The following is a 24499-nucleotide window of genomic DNA, read 5'->3' as shown; positions in this document are numbered from 1 at the left end:
TCTCCCATTGACTTCAAGGTTAAAGGCAACAGGGGTCATTATGCTGTGGGAGGATAACTGCTAAGGTCAAGGGTGACACGTGGTACATCCCTCCCCCACTGCACGGCGCAGGTTTGATTTGTCATCAGTATCGAGCTGATTCCACTTGGAGTAAAAATATTGTGTACCAACACAGCCTGTGTCTGTTAGCATTAAAGTTCTTCTTCCTGCCGAGGAGACGCTGTGTGCTGCTGTGTTTCCTGTGCGTAACCTTTGAAAATGTCTCTTAAGCAGGACTATAAAAGTAAATAAAGGGTTGCTATGAGAACAAAGGTTTTATCTTGTCAGCTCCACAAAATCTGCAGCAAAAATCTGCACGTGTAAAATTTGCAGGTTAAGGATGGTTTTCTCTACGTTTGTCCCCTGGTGAAGAATTTTAATCCTCGAACGTGCATGGACAAATATACTGGTCAGGTGCACAGCTATGTTTGATATCCAGCAGACGACACACTTTTAGGTTTTCTCTCTCTCTTCTTGACAGATTCAGTTAGATTTTGGGTTTGTTGCCCAACCACTGTTACTGTAACACACAGATATTCTTACACATTATCAAACTGTGTAGTGATTCAGTTGATGGAACCATGAATTCTGCTCTCTGAAGGGAGAAGTTTGGGCGTCAGTTCCGCTCGTTCACCTCTGACTAACTGAAGCGTTTGGAGCGCTCGTATCAGTGTCTGGACTTGAATCAGACTGAGATGCTTTGCGATGAATTTTACAGGCCCTCCAGCTGCATCAGTCACAGTTACTTTTTCACACCTTAGAATAACTTAAAATAAAAACTGCATTTTGTTTTTACTCTGGTTATTTCTAACGTTACAATTTGTTTGATGATCTGAAACATTTAGGTTCAACAAATATGCAGAGAAATAAATCATCACGAGGCAAATGCTCCTTTTTGGTTCACAGATCAGCAGATTCTGAAATACTCAGAGCAACAATTAAGTAACACGTTGTGATGCTTGAACTTCAGCAGGTCATCCAGAGAAGAAGAGCTCAGCCCACAGTGGATTTTGGGGCTGATAACAGGGAAGGATGCGTTAGGGCTCCTGTGATATTGGGCGTATACTTCATGAGAGCAGTGGTCCTATTATTAGGATATCTATAGAAGATTTGGAGAGGAAAATGCAAGAATGAAAAAACATCTGTAAATGTTTTACTTTTTCCCAAATGAATTAAATTCTAAAAACAAATTTTAAATGATCGATTACTGTCGCCCGTGCTTTCTCTTTGGACAGCTCCAGTTAATCTAACTGGTTTTCAGTGCTGCTAACATGGTTTGGTTGACTTCTAATGGTAAGGAAGGCCAACATGGAGCTGGGATGTTGCAGCTCTCACCAGGGTGTTTGTTTAAACTCCTGCTGACCCTGCTAAATGACTCATAATCAGATAATAAATATTGTGAAATCAGTAAGCAGAACCTGGCTCCTGGTTACCATCCTTACTCTAATCCACGCAGCATTAGTGAGGTTTAGAGGTCGGACGGGCAGCTTCAGCATGAAAACCTGTGGAAGGTGGGAACGTGCAGGAGCACAAAGTGTCTCCGTGCGCTGCTGTTTGGCTTCCTGCTGTGCTCACTTTGTAACCAAGCAAGGTGTGAATCTTTAACCTGCTTCCCCTGTTTCGCTGAGCGCTTCAGTTAGTTAATGTCATTGTGTTTTGCCAGCTTGAACCTGTGTTTATGCTAGGGCATGCACGTCCTCCTCCCAAGTGCCAGAGGGGAGTTAAAGGGGAGGCTAATTTGGGTGTGAGGGCTGGGAAGAAAGGGCGGGGGCAGCATTGTTGAACGCCAGTGAAAATAGGACTATCATTTCCACTCAGATAACCCCTGGCTGTCATTGGACCACAAGCCAAGCGGTGACCCCGGGGGCTTGAACTCTTGCCGGTCATGTGACCAGGCAGTAAAGTGACCAGTGCTGATCTCTCTGCGGTCAGAGAGGGGCAGGCTGTCGAGGAAAGAGGTTGGTGGGGGAGAGAACAGAGGAGCCGGGCAAAGAAACCGAGAGCAATGTGGAGAGCAGGCCCAGTGGCTTTTTCCTTTAGCAGAGTCCATGCTTGAATGGGGTCCAGGCAGACTGGGAGAAGCATGAAATGGATACATGGGAAGGTAAGCAAGGATCACTTTCTTTCCTGAATGCGTCCCACGTACAAGTAGTGCAACTACATCTGAGTGGAACTGAGAATATATTTGAAATGTATGAATGAAACTCAAACTGCAGCACTGTTGATCGTCACTGTTGGTTTCTGTCTAATATTTCGAGTCTGAATGAACAGTGTGATGCGTACTGCTTGTGTGCAGGTTGGCAGGATAAGGCCTTTATGCTGTAATTAGTTAATGATTTTCAGGCCGGGCTAATGAGCAGAGAAAGCCCAGCTTGTCAGAGCCTCGCTGGCTTCCAGCACTTTGTTTATGTGCTGCTTGTGACGTAGCTGCAGCTGCACGGTGCACCTCCATATGTGCTGCTCACTTGATATGTTTTTCTTCCTTTTGGCTGTTTTATGCAAATGGTGTTGTGTGCTGGGACAAGAGGAAATGTCAAAAACAACAAACTGGTTTTTGGCACTTTCCACACTTTAATTCCGCCCACCACACCACCGCTGCTCCTCCCTTCCTCCTTCCCTTCCTTGTATCACAGGAATTTGGAATGGGGTCCTTTCTCACTCTTAATATCAGCCCCACGTGAGAGGGTGTCTTTTTGGGCTTCGGTCACATAACGTTTCAGCTCAGCTTGGGACAAATTGGACGGAGGTCCACAGACACAGCGCTTTCTGGCCCTTCGATCGATGTTTTCCTTTAAGGACTTTGGTTTGGCATGTGGAGGGAGCATGCTACTGTACTGATCCCCTCCCCCTCCTTTAATCCCCTCAGCCTGGTTGGTTTGTGCTCAAGCTGAATTAGGGTTAAATCGCACTGCTGCACCTCAACACCAACACCTTCTGTTTGGCAGTAGTTCTGTGTGTGAGGAGGATTGTATTAAGCCCAAACTAATCATGAAGGAGAAAGCAAGCATAAGAGGTTGTTTATGTGGATGAAGGGGGCAGAGGCTGTGTGAAGATCAATAGTAACAGTGGGGGGAGGTCAGGGACTGCTGTGACTCTGTAATGCTCATCTATAACACGGCTAAAGACGCTTCTCAATGCAACCACTGCTTTTCCCCTAATTTCACTGTGAGATATCCGCCGTCTCTCCCTGGCCACGTGAAGCCAAACGCCAGCTCCATCACGCTGTGCATCTTTGCTTTCTTGTTGTTTTGCAAGGGTGTGTTATTTCAACTGCCCCTGCACCCTTCCCCCAGGACAAACACAGACACACACTCCAACAGGATAAAACTTATCTGATGATTTGCAAATGCAGTTTTTGCCTCTGGGATTATTTACAGAGAGCGATGTGTTTACTTCAAACGAGGCAAAACTGGCAACTGATTTTTAATGCAGGCAAATTTACAATGTTTTGGCCCCTTTTCTGTGTTATATGGGAGCGGGAGGTCATCCTACTGTGTTTAGGAGGTCCCGTATTTTAATACACAGCAGATTTAGCACTTTTATGCAATTGTGTATCGCAGGGCATGGGCTGTGAAACTTCCCACATGGTTTGCATCAGCATGAACTGGCAAGTTAGACCTGTCATTAAAAAAAAGAAGCTCAGGGCCAAACAAGCTGAGCTTCAATGCTCTGCAACACAAATGAGAGAGGAACAAGGTGCAGATGAGCACACACACATCTGAGACTCCAACAAATCATTCCTCCCGTGCATTTCTGGATACTTTTCCACAAAACCTTTTAGAAAAATGTATCAAATTATCACAAGTGTTAGCAAATTCCTGAGATGGCACAAACTGTCCAGACATGAGGGAATATAGGAAGAAGTGGGAAAAGCACGAGGAATAAATGTGTTTTTAAATAACAAGTCTTAGCAGTTTATGGACTCACATGTAGAACAGGTCACCAGGTTATCAACATCATCACGTCTAAACGCTGGGCTCAGTCTGCGTGGCTCAGCGGTCACGTGGTGGATGTTTCCATGTACTTAGCAGCAACATTTGAACATCGGTCGCACATTTAATGGCAACAAAGATAACAATGTTTGTTTCCAACACACAGCTCCTTTTACATAAAAAAAGAAAATAAGAGCGGCTGAGGGAAATATTCAGTCGGACACGAGTTTCCTGGTTATTCTGTGCGGTTCATGACTGTAATAACTGGGAGCTTGTAAGACTTCCAATGATTCCTCCTTCTGTGAGAAAGCAGCCCGTCAGTGTTGTTTTTGTGCAGCATTAAGCAGCTGCATAATAAAGGACTTGATAGTGAAACACTGTTGATATTTACCTGATGTTTCATTAATACAGAGATAAAATAAGACGTCTGTATTCCTGGTGTTACAGTTTTTCTGTTAGAATCTTTCAAACAGGTCAAACTTTCTTAATATTCACCATATTACAGGGTTAGGATTGTTTGTGAATATGTAATTAAAAACAATTTTTCTGTTAAGTTAAATTCTTAAAGCTCGTTAAACCATAGAAGGCTTATCAGTAGTTCAGTTGGTAAGCTTAAGTAGAGTATTGCCAGCCTTTTACTAACATGCATATATGTTTTAAAAAACATAACACCAGCACACTTTACACGGAGACACAAGACCTTATGTGGAATTAACATTTGCCAAATAAACATTTCAAATCTCTTTCAGATGAAAACAAAGCCGAGACAATGAGTCAGACTCCTGTGGTCTCTTCCCCACAGAATGTAACAGAGTGGCATTACATGCTCCTGACATTAGCATTACATTAATATGGAGCCTAACTTTGGTGTGGTATTACTCAATGCTAATGACGTAACCTCTGAGTGTGGGTGTATATTATCAAGACAGCAATGTCAACAGGTCAGTATTGTTCTCGCTGATGAGCTCAATCTGCAACTGCATGCACATCGCTTTCAAGATTAGCATCACAGTGTCGGCCGCCAGGAATGTCAGATCAGAGTCCCAAAGGGTCTTGGCATGCCTTTAACCTCTGTGAATGTGGTCATGTACATTCCTGTCATAGTCGCGGGACACATCCTCCCCTCCTTCGAGCCCCAGGTAGGAGAGATAAGCTCGAGAAGAAAAAGAGATACGAAGAGGAAAATGAGAGGCTGAGGGACGGGAGAGAGGGAGGGCGGCGGAAAAGTACAGCAGATTCCTGCAACCCCCGATCCCTGTCTCAGCTGGGCATGATTGTGATGGAAAGCCTGAGACAAAAACCTGAAGAGAAAACCCTTCATTGGCAGGCACTGCTCTGTCAGCCTCTCAAAAGGCTGCTTTACACTATACATCAGCCTTTGTGTCTGTGGGATGTGGACAAAAGGGAGATTTGGCCACGATACATCTCTGTTCCCAGCATGATGCAGCTCAAAGAGGGTCAAACCTGGGGACCTTCCTGCAGGAATCCACCATTCTTACTGAAAAAGCCCCGTTCGTGCACATTCAGCTCATTCGCTCAGACTCTTTATATTTATTACAGTGGACGTTTCCTGGAACTCACGGGGAGCAGTGAGGAGATGCAGGTGATGCTTGTTTAACACTGAACAGGGCTACAATGTTTGACTTGCATCTCCTGGTTTGCGTTAAAGTTTGGAATGAAACCCAGGCTGACCCCTGGGAAACAATGCAGCCTTTAATGAGCCCTGGGGGGTTGGGGGTGACTGTGTTTGACACAGAGCATTGGGGGTTCTTGTAACCAAGAAGAGAGAGGGTGGAGTTCAAGATGAAGCAGTGCTTTTATGACTCCTTATCGTCACCTCGGGGGGAAATTTATCGTCACCTCGCCTTTTATGACCTTGTGATAACCTGAACATTTCTGAAAAGAGCCTTTGAGAGGATGAGAAATATTGCACTTCAACTGCAGAAGGCTTTAATCTCATGCAAAACCTCACTGTTACACCAATACGTCTCTGCTGTGTCACTTTTCTCCACAACGGTTTGTCTAATCAAGCCTCGAACACAAAACGGTTATCAAGCTGTCGTTGTGTACATGTGTGGAGATGATGGCAGCTTCTCTTGGAGTTAAAGTCCAGCGTGATGTTTGCTAGCGTGCCAGCATTAGTGTCAAACTCAAAAGTACGTTCTACACACTGCGTTTCCCACACTGCAACCGCAAGCCACAGCTTTTCCCTGCCCCTCCCTCTGCTGGCCCAGTCTCTTAACATGCACCAGGAGCACTTAACAGTAGGATCGTGTTGCATTATAAGCAAAAGATAAAAAAGCACATTTTCACAAACACGTGTATACACTTTTTGTCAGCTTATTATTGTAGGTTTTCAATTTAGTCGTGCTAAATAAATCATAAAGTTAAAAAGTCCATCCACCCGTTATAAATGACTTTGGCCCATCTGCGGCTCGTGGACACACTTGTTGAATCGCTGTCACTTCACACTTATATCATTCCTCCGTAGAGCACCTACACCTTTACCCAAAATCTTAAAATGACTTCTGAGAACTATGAAAATATTCCTACAGGACAAAAGCACTTTTAGTTTGATTGTTTATCAGAACGAGATTAAAAGCTGAGGTCAGATTATCTAAGCACTGTCTGATTTTCTGAAACGCTCTTGTTAAGAATTTTTAGTAGATCTGGACTAAAACTAGGGCTGCCACAAACCATTATTGTGATAGTCGACTAGTAAGATCATCATCCATTGGACGTAAAACTACAGCTTATTGCACCAGCAGCATCTGCTCTCATATAACTATCATTAGCTTACAGCTTTAAGTGTTTAAGGTCTGTGCTAACTAAAAATAAAGACAAGATGATAGTTTATTAAATTTTAATGACATTTGCAGATTGTTTCGGTGAAGTTTAATAAACTCCTTGCTATCTAAACTATAACAGGACACCGGAATAAATTCCGAGCATCTCACACTTCTGATAATCAGCTGTCTGCTTGACGTTTATTCAGCTGTGTAAAAACTATAACTTTAATCTCAGCCAAACCGATTTACTCAGGAACAAATGAAATACTAAAAAAAGCCAAACAATAACATTTTAAGTTATCTAAGTGACTCATATATCATGTTTAACCTGAGTAGCGAAAGATGGCGCTGGGTTTGAAAACGATTTGCGGGGAGTCCGGTGTTCTCACGGCTCTAGTGAGCCTAGCCCCCGGCTCGCTATCGAGCTAGTGGGTAACAGACGTCTCCGAAAACGTCGGAGCGCTTTTGAAAATATGCGGTGTCCTGATAAACTGAGCAGATATTTGAGGTTTACACAGCTACATTCTCGCCTGAAAATATGTTAAATGTTTATTTTGTGACCCAGAAAGAATAATAAGAGTAATATTAAAACTAACTAGCTGCCGCCATTGTTAGAAACTGAGCTGGGCCGCGCTATGAATTCTGGGATAGGTTGGGCCACGAAGCAACCCATCCTTCAAATCTGGGGAAATAAAGGACGCATTTGTCGGCCGCATTTGTCGGAGTCTTCGAATGTGGACAGTCTTCGTCGTGTTGCTGTAACGTAATTGGCCTACAAAAGTAGGCACAGGAGGATGCAGTTCCTGAATTTGGACACAGCTACGATACCGGACACAGCTGCTTCTTCTTCGGGGTTTAACGGCAGCTGGCATCCTTGTACATGCAGTGCTGCCATCTTCTGTTTCAGTCCGTTATTACACTCTTAAATCCTGCTACTTATTCCTGCGTCTTTTGGGATCTTACAAAGCTTCAAACGAAGCTTCGACTATTAAATCAGTCGTCGACGATTTTGATAGTTGACGTAATCGTGACTAGTCGACTAATCGTGGCAGCCCTAAATAAAAACCAAATAAACAGACAGCGAGCCACCAAGATAAAAAAGCTAACATCAGTTTCTCTTGAGCCGAACATGGATAATCCACATAAATGAAAATTCATCAACCAAAGTAACATTTTGCTTGCTGAAAAATTCCTTGTCACAATCAAAAGATATGAAATCCCTAATAAAGTTCAAAAATGGTCCTCAGACATTCAAAAACATTTTGTTTGTCCTTCACTCTATCTTCTAATAAAACACGTGGCATAATACTCAACGATATTATCTTTTTAGTTTATCTTTTTCTTTTTTCTTATTTTTACTTGAATGTTTTTTTCCTGGAAAGCAATCGGAAACTGTAAGAAACTTTTTTTTTTTTGCGTCTATAAAGAAACACTGAACACATTTGGTTGGTAATGTGAGCGAGCTTTATGATAGAAGACGTCAGTTTTACTGTTATGTGCATGCACTTACAGGCATTTTTGGTTTTACATGCTTTTACTTTGAAAGGCGGATTTTTTTCAGTACCTGTTGCTTTTATGTCTGTTTTCGCTTTCAGTTGAGACCTGAGCCATGAGGGAAGAGTTCAGTCGCATGTCAGAAATGTCAGGGTCAACTATTATATTTAGAAAGTCATGAATATTTAACTTCAGTCATCTGCTGGCAGAAGGAGGAGGAGCCATATGATGTGACATGCGAGATCAATTGTGTGAAGGTGTGAATCGCTCTGTTTTATATGGCGGCCATGCACTTGAAAGAGGGTGAGAGATTTGGCAAATAAGCCTGAATGAAGGCAGCTAATAGCTATTGTGTTCTTAGCTCAGTGAAGGAAGTTGGGTGTTTCACGTGGGGTGGCCAGTGAAATATGTGGTTTCAATGTGTTCTCTTAACGGGCGCTCGGGCTGACAAATGGCTGGCCGAGGAGGTGACGACACATACGTTACACTGTGAGGTATTTGATCTGCCACATTTTATGGCGCCACAGTACAGTAGAAGGATTTATTTTCTTTTTCTTTGGGCTGAATTTGTGCTGCTGCTGTTAGAAGAACAACAGTTCGTTGGGTCTTTATTCTTCACGAAGGTGTCGCTCTGCGGCGCTCATCAGCTGTGAAGCTCTTTCTATTCAGACTGAAGTTTGCCTGAACCGCCCATCACTTCACACCTGAGTCATCTCAGCAAAGTTTATTCAGTTTTTCTATGCAGACGCTTCAAACATCGTAGTAAGATTTCATATAGTCGTTCAGTAATCCAAGTTTCAGTGTGGAACACACACTTGTTTTTTGTGTGTGTCGATACCGAGCAGCAGAATAAGTTCACTGTGAGAGACTAGAGTCATCGTTTTATGTGTAACATCACACCAAAAAACTAACAAATAGATTTAGCCAAGAATTTATATATATATATATATATATATATATATATATATATATATATATATATATATATATATATATATATATATATATATATTAAAAAAAATAAATAAATAAAAATCTGGTTTTTGTAAATTCAAAGAAAATATTTGTATTCTAAATAGGAAAAACATGAACTTTCCTGTCATTTATATATTTCCTCACTAATTTGGTGGAGATGAGTTTAGACTTTTCTAAATAGGAAAAGCTGCAAAACCTGGATATTGTCCAGGTTTTGCAGCACCATTCAAAGTTCAAGCTTTCGTGACATTTTCAAACACTTCCAGCTGGCCACATGTAGCGCTGTTCGATATAATGATATGTGTCAGATGACGATATGTAGACATCTATTGTTTCATACTATGCTATTGTTTGTGATCGACACTATTCTCAAACATCAAATTTCTGAATATGCATCAAACAAATCACCTCAGATAAAAACATGAGGTAACTATAAATGGCACTTACAATCGACGCCCAGCTGAAAACACGTCACACAAGTCGAGTTGCCTGAGATTCACTGCATTTACAGAAAAGAAACTATTTTGTGATGTATATGTTATCGGGATAAGAAATGTCATATCGCGATATGACATTATGGTCATATCGCGCAGCCCTGGCCACATGGGAGTCTTTGTTGTGCTGGTTCTGGCCCCCGTGCCTTATGTTAGACACCTTTAGTGTAAGCTTTTACCCTTTAATTTGTATATTTGCTAGTATTTTGTTATCATAAACTATCCGTCATCGATATTCATCCGAGTCTTAACTTCCTGGTAGTACCTGGGAGAATGGTTGGTTGCAGTGAGTTTGTGTTCCCGGCTCACACTGTGCTCACTGTCCTGGAAACACTTTGGAACGCTGTGGGCTTCCGACTCGGACAGCAGTGTTTTGGTTACTTCTGTCACATTTTCTGCTGCTTTCCTGCCTCCATGTTTCCGCCCTCCACACCATGTTTCCTTACAGAAGTAATGTAAAGCCCTTTGTTTAGATCCTGATCTGCTAACATCGTCATGGTGATACAAACAGGATAGGCAGGTACGCACGTTTAATGAATCCAGTGTTCATTTTATGTACGCACTCGATTTTTTTGCACTTATAATAATGAGTAAGACTGTTTGAGATTAAGAGTAAGGAGATGTTAGGACAGCATGTTTGCTCTGAGTGTGTCCATATTGTGTTAGCTTGTCACCTTGCAACAGGTGCACTGCTGCTGACAACATAGAACTGAAGTGAAAAGATCCGCCCTGTGTCACAGCACATGTACGTTTGGTGCATCACTCTTGAACATCCACTTACTTAACAGCCAGTTTGTGCCTGACTGCTTTAAATGAACCTCTTTATAAACCAGTGCTCCATCCAGTAACACTCAGCAGCTCACCCAGTCACTGTGCTCGTCTCCCCATAAAGAGAGTTAATGAAACTGAGGAGCGGCTACATTCACTTGGAGTAATAGTAGACGTTTTGATTTGAGCTGTTAGGAAAAGAAAAAAAAATTATAATCAGTTTTTTGAAGATTATCAAGTTTTAATGAATTAGCAGTTAAAAGTTGTTTTATTCTGTTTTTGCACTGATTATCTGAAAGTATGAACATTTTGCAGTTCATTCAGGTTCACTGGCACTTATGTGTTAATGCTTTAATATGTTGAACGTCAGTGAAAGGTCACAGTGTCTGTTATGAACCTGAATTGCAGGACTTTTCATGTAAAGCCTATAACAGGATTATTGTTTGTTAATGTTAATATTTCAGAGCCAGTGTTTCTGTTTCTGTGCTGTTTCTTCCTCTTTATCTTTGAGGTCAGTTATGATCATATCATAGCTTCCCATTTCAAAACTTTTCAACCAATCAGATCCAGAGGATCCAAATGTGTTAGTCTGCAAAAGCAACTAAAAGTACAGCAAAACTATAGTAGTAAAACAAACAAACAGTGAACAGTTTACCCTGCCTGGGATAGGGTTACCGGGGCCCCGCCCTGGAGCCAGGCCCGGGGAGGGTGCCCGAGGTCGAGCGTCTGGTGGCCGGGCCTTAGTCCATGGGGCCCGGCCAGGCACAGCCCGAAGAGGAGACATGGGCCCATCCTCCCGCAGGCCCACCACCCGCAGGAGGCGCCATAGGGGTCGCGTGCATTGTGTGCCGGGTGGCGGCCAGGAGCGGAGGCCCTGGCGGACTGATCCCCGGCTGCCAAGACTGGCAATTGGGACATGGAATGTCACCTCTCTGGTGGGGAAGGAGCCTGAGTTAGTGCGTGAGGTTGAGAGGTACCGGCTAGATATAGTCGGGCTCACCTCTACGCATGGCTTGGGCTCTGGAACCAGTCTCCTGGAGAGGGGCTGGACTCTGTCTCAGTCTGGAGTTGCCCCTGGTGAGAGGCGGCAGGCTGGGGTGGGTATTCTAATATCCCCTCGGCTTGCTGCCGGTACGTTGGGGTTTTTCCCGGTGGATGAGAGGGTTTGTTCCCTGAAGCCTTAGGGTCGGGGAACGGGTCCTGACTGTCATCTGCGCTTATGCGCCGAGTGGCAGTTCGGAGTATCCAGCCTTCTTCGAGTCCCTGGGGGGGTGCTGGAAGGTGCTCCACCTGGAGACTCTGTTATCCTGCTGGGAGACTTCAATGCTCACGTGGGTAACGACAGCGAGACCTGGAGGGGCATGATTGGGAGGAATGGCCTCCCTTATCTGAACCCGAGCGGTGCTTTGTTATTAGAGATGGACCGATCCGATATTACGTATCGGTATCGGTCCGATACTGACCTAAATTACTGGATCGGATATCGGAGAAAAATAAAAAATGTAATCCGATCCATTAAATATCACGAAAGCACCTCACAAAACTTGCAACACGCCGTAACTCACCTCAGAACGTTAGCACTCGGAGCAGTATGCATCACGTGATAGAGCGGCTGTGGCATGCGGGACCTGTCGGTGGTCTGGATAGCATTTGGAGCTTCGCTAGCAACCTGGCATTTCATCTCCGACAAAGTTATCCCCGAGAGAAGTAAAGCAAGTGTGTAAGTCCATCTCTGAATGTTTGTAAAGCATTCCTGCGTTAAGCTTAACAAGCGATATATGGAGCGACTGCCTCTCGCTCTCCGGCTGCTACTTCAATCATGAAACTGCTTAACGATCAGCTGATCGGCTTTTCTGTCGCGAGTCCGTCTCTCTTGTTTGCTTTTGGCCCACTTTGCACCAGAAAGAGGAAACCAGCGGCTGAACAACAGCAGCACGTTTAAGCTTGATAAGCTGTTGTTAGAATTTATTTAATATTTCTTTCTACTCGAGGATCTTTTTCTACGTAGCTGACGGCTGGTAACTGTGCAGGGGCGGATCTAGCAAAGTTTAGCCAGGGGGGCCGATAGGGCATGAACAGGGAAAAGGGGCACAAAGACACACTTTTCTTTATTCTCATTTAAAATGTCGAGCTTTTAATAAATAATTATCTGAATCTTACACCCAAAGTTTTAATTTGATGTAAAAGGAATAGAAGTCCATTACTGTATATAGTAACTATTAAGTCTACGGTAATATATATACCCTAGTAAGCTATAGTACTTTTTCCTTTGGGAAGGTACCATCTGTGCAGTCTGCAATTTTGCTGAAGAAAGATGTTGAATCTATTTAATATTTCTTGAAAAATAATTGATTTCTGTGCATTTTTTTTCACACTGCATCAAATTAAGGTTGATTACGTCGATTAAGCATCATGAGGTGGAGCGTGAGGGGTGGTTCCCTATTTTTTATTTATTTATTTTTGTTGTTGCTGGGAGTTGGAACCCTATTAGTTAGGTTGCTTAATATTTACGCTAAGTACTCTTTAAAATACCAGAATAGGGAGGATGGTGTAGGTTTAAGTTTATTAGATTGATCAGTATTGCTGAACTATGAAACATTTTTTTTTGCATACAGGTATAACAGAATAGCTTTAGTGTAGTTGTTGTTTTAAACTTGAGTATGAACTTATACAAAATTCAGCAAGATATTTAAAAAAAAAACAGTTTTGTTGATTAAAAAACACTATATCGGATTCATATCGGTATCGGCAGATATCCAAATTTATGATATCGGTATCGGTATCGGACATAAAAAAGTGGTATCGTGCCATCTCTATTTGTTATTGGACTTCTGTGCTAATCACAGTTTGGCCATAACGAACACCCTGTTCGAACATAAGAGTGTCCATAAGTGCACGTGGCACCAGGACGCTCTAGGCCGTAGGTCGATGATCGATTTTGTAATCGTATCACCAGACCTGCGACCATATGTTCTGGACACTCGGGTAAAGAGAGGGGCTGAGCTGTCAAATGATCACCACCTGGTGGTGAGTTGGATCAGGTGGCGGGGGAGGACGCTGGACAGACCTGGTGCACCTAAACGCGTAGTGAGGGTGTGCTGGGAACGTCTAGCAGAGGCCCCAGTCCGCGAGATCTTCAACACACACCTCTGGCAGAGCTTCAACAGCATTCCAAGGGAGACTGGGGACATTGAGTCCGAATGGACCATGTTCAGCGTCTCCATTGCCGAAGCTGCTGCATTGAGCTGCGGCCGCAAGGTGGTAATCCCCGAACCAAATGGTGGACACCAGAGGTGAAGGGAGCCACCAGGCTGAAGAAGGAGTCCTATCGGGCTTGGTTAGCCTGTGGGACTCCGGAGGCAGCCGACAGGTATCGACAGGCCAAGCGGAATGCGGCTCGGGCAGTGGCTGAAGCAAAAACTCGGGTGTGGGAGGAGTTCGGAGAGGCCATGGAAAAAGACTTTCGGACTGCCTCGAAGAGATTCTTGCAAACCGTCAGGCGCCTCAGGAGGGGAAAACGGTGCTCTACCTGCACTGTGTATAGTGCTGGCGGAGCACTGCTGACTTCGACTGAGAAAATTGTTAGGCGGTCGAAGGAATACTTCGAGGACCTCCTTAATCCCACTGACACGTCTTCCGAGGAGGAAGCAGAGTCTGGGGATGAGGGGAATGACCCGCCAATTTCCAGGGGCGAGGTCACTGAGGCAGTTAAACAACTCCTTGGTGGCAGAGCCCCTGGTGTTGATGAGGTCCGCCCCGAGTTCCTGAAGGCTCTGGACGTTGTTGGGCTGTCCTGGTTGACACGCCTCTGCAATGTTGCGTGGAGATCAGGGGCAGTACCTGTGGACTGGCAGACCGGGGTGGTGGTCCCCATCTTTAAGAAGAGGGACCAGAGGGTGTGTTCCAACTACAGGGGGATCACACTCCTCAGCCTCCCTGGGAAAGTCTATGCCAGGGTGCTGGAATGGAGAGTTCGTCCGCTAGTCGAACCTCGGATACAGGAGGAACAATGCGGTTTTTGTCCTGGTCGCGGAACACTGGACCAGCTCTTTATCCTCTCGAGGATACTTGAGGGCGCATGGGAGTTTGCCCAACCAGTCTACATGTGTTTTGTGGACTTGGAGAAGGCATTCGACCGTGTCCCTCGGGGTGTCCTGTGGGAGGTGTTGTGGGAGTATGGGGTGTTTGGCCCATTGCTACGGCCCATTCGATCCCTATACAACCGTTGTAAGAGCTTAGTTCGCATTGCCGGCAATAAGTCGGACTCGTTCCCGGTGGGTGATGGGCTCCGCCAGGGCTGCCCTTTGTCTCCGGTTCTGTTCATAATTTTTATGGACAGGATTTCTAGGCGCAGCCAAGTGGCGGAGGGCTTTCGCTTTGGTGGCCTCAGAATCTCATCTCTGATTTTTGCGGATGATGTGGTTCTGTTGGCTTCATCGGGTGAGGGCCTCCAGCTCGCACTGGAATGGTTCGCAGCCGAGTGTGAAGCAGCGGGAATGAGGATCAGCACCTCCAAATCTGAGGCCATGGTTCTCAGCCGGAAAAGGGTGGAGTGCCCACTCCGGGTCGGGGATGAGTTCCTGCCCCAAGTGGAGGAGTTCAAGTATCTCGGGGTCTTGTTCGCGAGTGATGGGAGAAGGGAGCCAGAGATCGACAGACGGATTGGGGCTGCAGCTGCAGTAATGCGGACGCTGCACCGGTCCGTCGTGGTGAAGAGGGAGCTGAGTGTAAAAGAGAAGCTCTCAATTTACCGGTCGATCTACGTCCCTACCCTCACCTATGGCCACGAGCTGTGGGTAGTGACCGAAAGAATGAGATCGTGGATACAAGCGGCAGAAATGAGCTTCCTCCGAAGGGTGGCTGGCCTCTCCCTTAGAGATAGGGTGAGAAGTTCGGCCATCCGGGAGGGGCTCAGAGTAGAGCAGCTGCTGCTCCACATCGAAAGGAGCCAGCTGAGGTGGTTCGGGCATCTGACAAGGATGCCCCCTGGGCGCCTCCTGGGTGAGGTGTTCCAGGCATGTCCCACCGGGAGGAGGCCCCGGGGCAGACCCAGGACACGCTGGACAGATTATATCTCTCGGCTGGCCTGGGAACGCCTTGGTGTTCCCCCGGATAAGCTGGAGGAGGTGGCTGGGGAGAGGGAGGTCTGGGCCTCGTTGCTTAGGCTGCTGCCCCTGCGACCCGGCCTCGGATAAAGCGGATGAAGATGGATGGATGGGATGGATGTATGAAAGCAAATGATGTGTGGAGCCAGTTATACAGTGTGTTTGAACATTTTTCATTTTTAATGGTTTGGAAACGTAAAAATGCTCAAAATAAAGTTTTAAAGGTCAGATCTGAATCGGTAATATTAAGGACAATGATGAAGATTATCATTTGTTTTTATCATTTTATACTCAGGAACATAAGCTCAAAAACTGAATCGAATAAAACATTAGCATTGCATTAATCATGTTTCACTTACATTGCTCTTAAGAAAATGATCAAACGAGGCAGCGCCAGGCGATGCTTCTCTAACTGCTGGGCTTCCTCTCAGACTCGACTTAACCTGTGTACCGTAGAGAGTTAATCAGCAGAAGAGTTCAATTCTAATCCCAGGACGGGCTCGCCGTGTGACGGCCCATTGTCTCGTACAGTATAGCTGCCCCTGCAGTCTTCAGCAGGCAGCAAACTTAAACCTCACACCATTTAAATGGTAATCTGTCTCTGGGCTTTAGAAGTCCTCTATTCACCATCCTGGGAGAGGCTTTATGCCACACACCCCCACCCCCCTCTGCCTCCTTCTAATTACTTTTAGTACATGAGCCCGGCAGCCTGCTTATCCAGGCCCCTCCCCTCTCTGGGAGGCTTAGCTCTCACCTCAGTCACATATCTCTTTCTGATGAGCTGCCCCTTCAAATTATACACGCACAAAAGTTTAATCCCGCTCATTTGAATAATAAAGATTATGTTACTGTGGTCTGTTTGTTGTCAAAACACTGAGCCTTCTAATCAGGAAGGCATGACTGGGTCAACCATTTACAACAGCCACAGTATCAGGTTTCCCCAAGTGTGTGTGTGTGTGTGTGTGTGTGTGTGTGTGTGTGTGTGTGGGATTCTTCTGCTGATTTAGCCACACACACACACAACAGGTTCAAAAGTCATGTTCTTCAGTGTGTGATTTTTGTCTAGCGCACAGGTGGGTCTAATGTTCAGACTCACCAGGTGAACCTTCCCAGGATGAAGTAGAAACTTTATTAAATCACTACCAGCTCATTTTGTCGTTATTCCAAAGTCGGTTGATTCTTTTGCTTAAATGCAGGCTGATTCTGGCAAACTGTTTATTTAAAGACAGGATGTGAAACTGTGTTCGAGGCAGCGTATAACAATAATAGTTTCATTTAAAAATGCCTGAATGACTTCAGTTAAGAAATACTGAGGGTTTAACTTTAACTGCACTATTTTATAGTTAGAAGGATTCAGATGGTGAGTACAGGACATAAAGATACATCAACAAGCTCTAGAAGCCTTCATGCAGTCAGTCTCAGGAAACATGTCTGTCACCATTGTTGGCTTTCCCGCCACAGAGTCCCACCTGTGTGCGGTGCATTAGACATTAGTTATCTGCATTAGACACGAGTCTTACATTAATAAGATCTACAGGTTAATCTTCACGCTCAGCAGGCAGCATTAACCTACCGAGCAGCAGCCTCCTTCTGACTTGTTGGTAATGGCTGTAGCCCTTTGTCATCACAGCCACTGGTACCAGCAGAACAAACAGACAAAAAAAAGAAAACCTAAAAACTGTTCCCTCAACTCATTTTTAAAACACAGCATACAAACAAACATTAGAAGGTTGTATCACAACTCAGAGAATACTCTAAACCTGCAGATTGGCTGGCAGGCAGCGCCTTCGTTCTTAATAGGACTGGTGTTACACGAAGTCTATGACAAAATGACCCTGCACTAGAGCTGGGCGATACAAGATTTGTTCATATCACGATATGTTTTTTTCATTTCAGGCGATAACGATATCTATCACGATATCAGCCAAATAACTATATTTGTAAGATTTAAATGTGCCGTTGCTCACAAGTAAAATGTGAAATAATCAGCAGCTTGTTTTTATTTAAATATTTATTTCCCATAATAAGTTCAACAGGGTAGATGTACTTAAGGAACATGAGACTTTTTCAGATAAATAAAGGCAAATATTGCAAACTACACAAAAGGCAGCCGCTAAAGCGTTTAAGTTTCAAAATAGAACAAACGAAACAGACTAAATTCCACTTAGAAACAAAATATTAATTCTAAAAATAAATCTTAGTTTGTGTTACAGAAGAACAGACAAAACTGACTAACTTTTGTCAATATCAAATAAACTGAGAACTAAAAGGAAATTCTCAATCTCTCCTTGTTGTATAGCTGAGCTTTTCAAACAGTTTCAACAGTTACGTTAGTCTGACAAAAGCCGAATGACGAATTAGCGCTTCCAGTCAGAGACTGAGCTGCACCGCTTTATTGTATTTCCAGACCTGCTTTACAGTGCGCGCTACTCTGTTTTTTGTCAGACTTGAAATCAGAGGAGGAGCCAGACATTTGAAACACCCGGGGCTTAGCCCTAAAGGGTAGTATGCATGTGGGATTTTTTTTTTTTTTTTTTGAGGGGGGGTGTAGAAATGACTGAAAGATTAATTGGCTCTGTTTTGAGTTTTGTTCAAAAAAGAATGACTTCATATAGGGAAATATATATATCACACATGCAGGACACCTTAAACTAGTTTTTTAATTAAGCAGCAAGACAGAACGAAGTCGGGGCTGTATCAAGACACAGGGACTAAACCCCAATTCAACCAGACGCAGAACTGATCCAGAATTAAAACAGGACTACAACAGTTCAAAATCAGGACTACTGAGGACTTAACCAAGACATAACCACAATCAGAACTAGATGATAGTAGCACTAAAAATCATCATAGACCTGCACTACACTTATTTATTTAATTCTACCAAAGTACAATATTTAGATTGAGAAAAGTTTATATAATTATTTAGCCTTGTTGTGCAAACAAGCCTGCAGAACTTAATAAATATAGAATTTGAAAAATAGCAAACCTAAAAAGAAACACTAGGTACGAGATACATGAGTACCTATGATACAGTGATACTTTTAGTAAGCAACCATTTGACTAACATGTGTGTCTCACCTGCTCTTGTTCATCTCTGTTCTGTCCTCATTCTCCATCTCAATCTCTGCTCCTCTCTCTCTCTCTTTGTGCTGACAATCATCAAATATACAGTTGAAACCAGATATTCACAAACTCTTCAGATAAAAACACAAACACTTTTTTAATTGTAACATCAAATCAGACTAAATGTTTATTTTTTTAGATTGATAAATATAAAAACATATTTGTTAACTTTAAGAGTAAAGAGAGAAACTGTCTGTGTTTTTTAATTGCAAATGGCACCAAATTGTATTCAAACTGAGCCACACTTATGGAGCTCCACAGTTCTTTTCCTGGTGTTTTGGTTGACATCTCTTGATTTTCCCATGTCACAGAAACAGGCTCTGTGTTTTGCCTTATATGCATCCACAGCTGTGCCACCAATTTACTCACATGGACTCTACTAACCTATCAGAAGCTTCTTCAGCTCAGAATGGAATCCTCTGGAGTTTTCTTATTAATTAACAATAAACTTAGTGTATATGTACTCCTAAATTTAATGAAAGTGATAAAAAATAGACAGCTCTGTCTCTCTTTATTCTGACATTTAACTAATTCAAAAGATATTTCAATATTTATCTAAAACAAAAGTTTTGATGTTGTACAGTAAAAATGTTTTATGTTTTCTCCCTAAAGTGTATGTAAATATCTGGTTACAAATGTGAATATCCTGCTGTGTACTGAAATCCCTCTTGTTTTGCATAGAAATATACTGAACAACATACAAAGCATAATATATAAAATAACATTTACCTGAGTTTTTTCTTTGAAAGAACCCTCTAATGTCCATTCTTATGTTTCAGTACATAACTGAAACCGATTTAGTCGGGGAGGGTAAGAACTGAAAATATGAAATAAACACACGTAAGCTAAGACTCTAAAAAAAATAGCATTTGTTCGGCTTTTCATTTTGCCATTTGTTGATTCACTTGAAGAGCAAGTAACGTAATATTGGTCAAGTGATCAGTTTCATATCAATCTTTCGTGATGCACCGTCATATTTACATTATTTGTACAGTACGAATGATTTGCTTTGGTACCTGGTCAAACTTAAGCTCTCCTTAGTATGGCTGGCTCCGTCTCTCCAACAGCGCACTCACGGGCAGCAGCTGCCCCGCCCCCTCGCTCAGTCGCTTAGTGCCTGAGCTTGGATCATACCAATATCAGGGGGGGATTCACGCACAGTCGTAAATTCCCACAGTGTGCACTATGTGCTTCGAATATTGTGTGTACTTTTTGTTTTATACAGTTGTCAGCCAGGCATCTAACTATGAAAAAATTACACTCCAAAATACCCCGGGCTTCTGACAAAACAACCCGGGCTTAAGCCCCGTAAGCCACCCCCACGCTCCGCCCCTGCTTGAAATAGCCGAAATACCTTCACACTACGGAGTTTCTATGGCTCTTCCGTTTGACAATCTCTCCGGCATTTGAGCCGTCATCTGTTTTCTCTTCGGTAACCTTCGGTCACGCTCTCGGTGGATTTTTCTCTAGTCGGCACACTCATTTCCTCCATTACCCGGGCGGCACGGCGTCTGGCTGCTTCCCAAATACACATGTGCGGCTTGGCACTTGTGCTGTACGTAACAAGTCACGTGACATGACGCTCCGGCTGTGATTGGTTCGGCTCTGCGCTAGTTAATTTGGATTGGCTCTTCTTCTTCTTCTTCTTCTTTTTTTTAAGAGGACAAGAGAGATGAGGTCTATCGCAATATTTAACTTTTCTATTGAGAAAAAGTTATTTCGCAATACGTATCGTTATCGTTCTATCGCCCAGCTCTACCCTGCACCCATTTAATGGATGATGTTAGTTAACATTCAAATTCAAATTCAAATTTTATTTGTCACGTACACAGTCATACACAGTACGATATGTAGTGAAATGCTTGGACAACTGCTCGTGACCTAAAGAAAACAAAAAAGGAAAAGGCTATGAATAAGATAGGAAATAAATATGAAAAATTAAAAAGGGTAAATTTTACTAGGAAGGAATAAAATATAAATTAAGGTTAAAAATGAAATAACTGTACAACACAAATTAGAATGAAGGGTAAATTTAACTGGGAGAATAAGATAAAATATATAAATTAAAGTTGAAAATAAAATAACTGTACAACAAAATACACAATATAGAACTATATAAGAATGTATGAAGAAATATAAATAAATATATACACAATAACAGCAGCGTGATTTAAGTAATGAAGTGAAAACAAAGTCCAGAAAGTCCAGTGTGTGTGTAAGAACCATATGTGTGGGTCAGTACTGTGTGGTGGTGTGATTGAGAGACCGTATCGCCTGTGGGAAGAAGCTCCTCCTCAGTCTCTCTGTGTTGGTCTTCAGGGAGCGGAATCGCTTTCCTGACCTCAACAGAGAGAACAGTCTGTTGTTGGGATGGCTGAGGTCCTTCACCATCTTCCTGGCCTTGGTCCAGCACCGCCTGCTGTAGATTGAGTGCAGGTCAGGGAGCTCGGAGCGGATGGTGCGCTCAGCTGACCGCACAACCCTCTGTAGAGCTCGTCTGTCCTGCATGGTGCTGTTCCCGAACCAGGTTAAGATGTTTCCCGCCAGGATGCTCTCTATGGTGCAGGAGTAAAAGTTCCTGAGCACCTTGGAGGGCAGTTGGAAGTCTCTCAAGCTTCTGAGGTGGTAGAGACGCTGTCGGGCCTTTTTCACCACGGTGTTGATGTGACAGGACCATGACAGGTCCTGCGTGATGTGAACTCCGAGGTATTTGAAGCTGTCCACTCTCTCCACTGGGCACTCGTTGATGACGGGGGTCTGGTAGTTCCTCTCCTGCTTAGTGCTGAAGTCCACTATCAGCTCCTTTGTCTTACTGACGTTTAGAAGGAGGTTGTTCCTCTGGCACCAGTTCTCCAGATTCCTAATCTCCTTCAGGTAGGCCGTCTCGTTGTTATCAGAGATCAGGCCCACCACGACGGTGTCGTCAGCAAACTTGATGATGGTGGTGGAGCTGGTAGTGGCCACACAGTCATATGTGTACAAAGAGTACAGCAGGGGGCTCAGAACACACCCCTGGGGGGCTCCAGTGCTGAGAGTGGTGGAGGCTGAGACATGTCCGCCCATCCTTACTGCCTGTGGTCTGCCAGTTAGGAAGTTGGAGATCCACTGACACATAGATGAGCTGAGTCCCAGATGCTCCAGCTTGGTGGTGAGTGTGGAGGGAATTATGGTGTTAAATGCAGAGCTGTAGTCTATGAAGAGCATTTTAACATAATTCCCCCTTCTAGTGTCCAAGTGAGTGAGTGATGTGTGGAGGAGATGAGAGATGGCATCGTCTGTGGAACGATTTGGACGGTAAGCAAACTGTAGTGGGTCCAGTGTGTCTGGTAGTGAAGAAATGATGAAGTCTCTGACCAGGCGTTCAAAGCACTTCATCACTACTGAGGTGAGGGCTACAGGGCGATAGTCATTGAGAGAAGCAGGGTGGGGTTTCTTCGGGACAGGAACAATGATGGACTCTTTGAAGCATGTGGGGATGACCGACTGAGATAAAGAGATGTTGAATATCTCAGTGAACACAGGAGCTAGCTGGTATGCGCAGTCTCTGAGGATACGACCTGGGATGCCGTCTGGTTCTGCTGCTTTCCTGGTGTTCACTCTCTTGAAGGCTCTCCTTACTTCATGCTCGGAGATGACGAGCACGTTTCCGGTGCTGGCAGTATCTTCCTGTCTGCAGCCGTTAGCGCCGCTAACACTAGCATCATTGGAGTCCTTAGCTGCAGCCTCGAAGCGAGCATAGAAAGTGTTCAGCTCGTCTGCCAGAGTCACGGCCGCGTTCGTCATACCGGTTGTTGGTGCTTTATAGTCCGTTATTGTCCTTAGTCCCCGCCACAGGCTCCTAGAGTCACTCTGTTGGAGTTGTGACTCTAGTTTCCTCCCGTAGCGCTGCTTCGCCTCTTTCACCGCCCTCCGCACGTTATATGACGCGGCTTTGTACGGGTCCATGTCCCCCGTCGTGAGTCCCGTGTTGTAGGCAGCGGTGCGGGATCTCAGAGCGTCGCGGATGGTTTTATCCACCCACGGCTTCTGGTTGGGAAACGTTGTGATAGTCTTTGTCTCCACGGTATCATCCGCTAGTTTCCCAATGAATCCCACAACCGCTTCCGTAAACACGTTGACATCATCATCGGAGCTGTTTCTGAACACCCAGTCTGCGTCATCGAGTGCGTCCTCTAACGCGGCCACCGATTGATCCGTCCAGCGCGCGACCTTCCTCTGAACCGGAACTTCCTGTTTCAGCCTTTGTTTGTATTTTGGGATGAGGAAGATGGCGGCGTGATCAGATTTGCCAAACGGGGGGCGGGATTGTGCCTTGTAGCCGTCCTTGACCGTAGTGTAGCAGTGGTCCAGTGTCCTTTCACCCCTGGTGGGGCAGGTGATGTGTTGATAAAAGTTCGGCGCTGCGCGTTTGAGGTTGGCGCTATTAAAGTCCTCCGTCACAATAAGCGCAGCGTCCCGGTGTTGTGTCTGGTGCTGTGTGAGTGCCTCATGCAGCTTGCATAAGGCGGTGACCGTGTCCGCTTGTGGTGGAATATAAACGGCACTTATAATGACCGATGTAAATTCCCGAGGTAGATAAAAAGGACGACACATGATGGACAGTAGTTCCAGATTTGGTGTGCAGGAGCGTGTGAGAGGAACAACGTTCGCACTGTTGCACCAGTTGTTGTTCACCATTAAACACACGCCGCCTCCCCTTGACTTCCCCGAGTCCCGTGTCCTGTCCATGCGGTGAACCGAGAAGAACTCGGCCGGCTGGATGGCGTGGTCCGGCACCGCTGGGTTCAGCCATGTCTCGGTGAAGCAGAGGAGATTGCAGTCCCGAATGTCTCTCTGGAACTTTACCCTGGCCCTGAGGTCGTCAAGCTTGTTCTCCAGTGACTGGACGTTGGCGAGCAGGATGCTAGGCAGAGGTGTGCGGTGTGCACGAGCTCTCAGCCTGTTCCTGACGCCGGCTCGCTTCCCTCTAGGCCGCCGCCGCTTCCCTTTGTTCTCCCTCAAGATCTCACTCGGCCAGCTCGGATCTGGAGTTAAAAACTTCGAATTGTGAGTACATTGTAAACCAATAGAAACAAGAGTGTCACTGTCATACCTAATGTACCCAATGGTGGTGATTTTGCCGATTTAGAAACGCTGAAAACTAACTTAAAAAACAAAGACAAAGAAAAAGTGGTCGGAGCAGTCGTGACGGCAGCCGACCTCACCGGCGCCATCTTTTTCTTCCTGATAAGTTTATGGTTTCAGTCGCTAATTTAAAGTCTTATTAAATATCAGACAGTGGTTTGAAAATCTCTGCACACCCGAATGAATGACGGGCGCATCGGACCAAGATCTGTTTTTATCTAATAGTTAGAATCTGTTTTTATTGAGTCACAACATTTCGGCCCAAATAACCTTCCAGTATCATCCATCCCTCTTCCGCTTATCCCGAACGTGGTTGTGGGGGCAGCAGCCTAAGCAGAGAGCCCAGATCTCCCTCTCCCAGCCACCTCCTCCAGCGTGTCCTGGGTCTGTCCCGCCCAGGACGCATCCTTGTCAGCTCACCTCAGCTGGCTCCTTTCGATGTGGAGGAGCAGCAGCTCTACTCTGAGCCCCTCCCGGAAGGCTGAACTCCTCACCCTATCTCTAAGGGAGAGGCCAGCCGGCCTTCGGAGGAAGCTTCCGCCGCTGTTATCTTTAATATCGTTGTTTTGGTCACTACCCAAAGCTCATGATAGGTGAGGGTAGAGACTGCAGCTGCAGCACCACTCCGTCTGTCGGTCTCCCGCTCCTCTCTC

The 24499-nt window shown here is 44.7% G+C and overlaps 1 protein-coding gene and 1 long non-coding RNA gene across 2 annotated transcripts in view; one reads left to right on the top strand and one right to left on the bottom strand.

Moving 5' to 3' along the window:
• nr6a1a (nuclear receptor subfamily 6, group A, member 1a) overlaps nt 1-24499 on the top strand; it is a 122155-nt gene that overhangs the window by 80700 nt on the left and 16956 nt on the right. The window lies entirely within an intron of this gene.
• On the bottom strand, nt 18049-20051 carry LOC309719320. Its single transcript, XR_014280222.1, has 3 exons — nt 19739-20051; nt 19452-19539; nt 18049-18748 (listed from the first exon to the last, which is right to left on the bottom strand). It is a non-coding gene; the product is annotated as an uncharacterized lncRNA (long non-coding RNA).

Source organism: Aulonocara stuartgranti (assembly GCF_965226115.1).
Source record: "Aulonocara stuartgranti genome assembly, chromosome: 12".
In the NCBI taxonomy this organism is placed as follows: Eukaryota; Metazoa; Chordata; class Actinopteri; order Cichliformes; family Cichlidae; genus Aulonocara; species Aulonocara stuartgranti.
Note: the sequence above shows the minus strand (reverse complement) of the source record. Positions and strands in the feature narration are given on the sequence as shown.